Here is a 2,969-nt window from a genome sequence, read left to right on the forward strand (position 1 = left end):
TGATGAAGGGTTTCATCTGCCTTTCAAGGTCCTTCTAGCTGGACTAAGCGTCAAGTTGACAGGAGACAAATTAACAGGAGAAAATCACATTTAATTCTGGAAGTACGGGGAATTCACACAGCTATGAAACTCCAAAGACAGGCAAGGTGGGACTTTCTGGCCTCCTGAGCTCAGGACAGGGGTAGGGACCATCTGCAGGGAGGTGGGTGGAGACGTTTGGAAAACAGAGGCTGTCCTGCTATGCACATCAGTCTCTTAGGTAAAGAGGAATCTCTGTTAAGAGCTCCCTTCCAGACACAGGCTCTCCTTTCCACTGTAAATGTAGGCAGTTGAAGGGGAGGGAAAGCACTTTTCCTGAATCTGCTGGATTTTGATCTCTTTTAACTCACAATCGTCTTCATGCCAAAGTGGCACATCTTAACATGACTTGCCCCTACAATACAGAAATTTGAATTTCATGTAATTTTCACCTGTCATGAAACATCAGTCTCTTGATTTTTTTTTAATTTCGACCACTTACTTAAAAATGTAAAAACTGCTCTTTGCTCGCAGGCTATAAAAGCTGAGTAGTGAGTGGGCCAGACTCGGCTGCAAGCCTAGTTTGCAGACCCCTGCTCTAAAAGAACAGGTTAGTAGAGGAACATGGACTTTCCCCAGGAATCCTTTTTTTCTTTTTTTTTAATGTATTTTGAGAGACAGAGAGTGCAAGCAGAGGAGGGGCAGAGAGAGAGGAAGAATCCCAAGCAGTATCACTATCAGTGCAGAGCCTGATGTGGGGCTTGAACTCATGAACTGTGAGATCACAGCCTGAGCCGGAATCAAGTCGGAAGCTTACCCAACTGAGCCACCCAGACCAGATTCCTTACATGTCAGTGGAACCCAAATCCTTCCTCTCCTCCTTACTATGATTCAAGGCTAACTGAGATAATATGAGTATTAAAAGTACCATGAAATAATAAAGCACTATTACTTATCATCATTATACTGACTTCTGACACGGTCTCCAAATAAAATAGAAGTATGGACTCTGTCTGGCTCTTTGCAGTCTTTACTAAATGCTTTCTGTACCCGCTACCAAAAATTTCAACATGGTCAACTGCCTGACCTGAAACTCAAGCTATCCCCATCTCTCTTCCACTTTGACATCCCGTGGATTCCCCTCCTAGTATCTCTTAAATACGATTGTCATCCTATCTGACAGCCACTCCTCTCTCCCCTCCTTTAGGCTTGCCGCTGGCCAGTCCACCATCCATGTCCCAGGGGAATGAAATAACTGCCTAAAACCTTCATGGCCCTCAAGAGAAGGCCCTGTGATGTCTTTAATCCCGCCTCACCCTCGATATGCGGACACTTGCTCAAGGGCACACACGCACGTGCACACGCGCGCACACACACACATAGGCACTTCCTCTTTCCGCCATGCTGACTTCTTTCAGGCTCTGGAATGTGCATTCTCCCACTTGCTGGCTGGCTGTGCCTCTGTCTGCAACTTTCTCTCTCCTGGATCTGGCTCATCCCCATTCATCTTTCAGCTCTCAGTTTCCATGTCCCTCCCTTTGGGAAACCTTCCCCTCAAGTCTGGGTGCAACGTTCCACGTGGTAATCAATATGAGACAGGGAAACTGAAGGGGCCCCATGAAAAGAAACTCCTTTTTCGCTCCTTTTCCTGCTTCTATTTTTGCTAGGACCTGCACCCAGGCCTTACACGTGCCTTCACATATGTCCTCCTCGTAAAAGCCAAGGAGGTAACGATTTCTAATTCTTCTTTTTTTTTTTTAATCTGAAGGACACAGAAGTATTTCTATTTTTTTCATTTAATGATGCAAAACATTAATGCTGACTTGAAATACGTTCACATATAGCTTTTTCTTTCCCGTTCGCAGCTCAGCGGATTGGGGAATCCAAAGGAACTGGTATCATCGCTACGTGAGGCATATTGTCTTAGTATTTCAGTAGTTCATTCCAACGCATGTCTTCTTTTATACTCTAAAACGTCTTTATGATGTTGTTTGATGAGGTAGATCCACAAGAACATGGAGATGCCCAGGGTCGGCCCGACGCTCGACCAGTCAGGTCTGTCCTGCGGTGGCCCCCCACTGTGCTGTAGAGCCACCTGGGAGCCTGGCCCCAGCCAGCAGCTTGGAGAAGGGGCGCAGCAATGTGGCCAGCGCCATCTTGCTGGGCCGGGCTCCCAGGAGTTAACGATTTCTTTGGAGCCTTCCAGCATGATAGGTGACATCTAAGGTGTTACCGGGTGGGTCATCATGAACGATTCCCAAGACCACCGATTCCAGACACTTTGAAGCCAAGACCCCTGGCTCTAAGGCACAAGTGACTTATGGAGGCCACCTGAGCGTAAGTCCTTGTTCTGACCTGGTCCTGCATGCCTGACGGGACACATACCCCAGACCACTGTCTTCGAGAAGAACCCCAGACCCCAAGCAAAGACGAGACTGTCTCTCCTTTCCTTTCAGAGTCTCCCGGCCGCTCGGTCTCTATGTGTACTCTCTCTAGGCCTTCTGTAAACTCTGCTCTCACTTCCTCTTGGCTTGTGTTTGATTTCCATCCTGCGCGCAGCCAGGGACCTTGTTGGCCGGTCCAGTGGAAGCCCGCTGGGTCCTCGGACTCAGCCAGCCTGCATCAATCACAGCCACACATTGCTGATTCGACTCACCGTGTACCATCTTTTGGAAGATTCTATTTTCCTGTGACAGCTCCAACGGTATGTCCCGTTTGACATGCCTTCTGCAGTGTGACTTTGATCACTCCCCCATCACAGGTGGGTCTTCCTTTTCTCCCTCCTGAGCCTAGGTAGGGCTTGTGGTCGCTTTGACCAGTGCAATATGGTGCAAGGGACACTGAGCTGGTTCTGGGCGTGGCTCTGAAATGGTCTGGAGGCTTCTGCTTCCTGCCTTCTGGGAACAGCTGCCCCGTGAGAAGAGCGATGGCTCTGGGACCACGTTTCCCTG

General features: G+C 48.6%; 1 pseudogene; it reads right to left on the reverse strand.

Annotated features, from left to right (window-relative positions):
* Positions 1-1,957: 1,957 nt before the first annotated feature.
* On the reverse strand, positions 1,958-2,174 carry LOC144236045 (NADH dehydrogenase [ubiquinone] 1 subunit C1, mitochondrial pseudogene; annotated as a pseudogene).
* Between the last annotated feature and the right edge of the window lie 795 nt (positions 2,175-2,969).

Source organism: Crocuta crocuta, unplaced genomic scaffold, assembly GCF_008692635.1.
Source record: "Crocuta crocuta isolate KB4526 unplaced genomic scaffold, BGI_CrCroc_1.0 scaffold1171, whole genome shotgun sequence".
Lineage (NCBI taxonomy): Eukaryota > Metazoa > Chordata > Mammalia > Carnivora > Hyaenidae > Crocuta > Crocuta crocuta.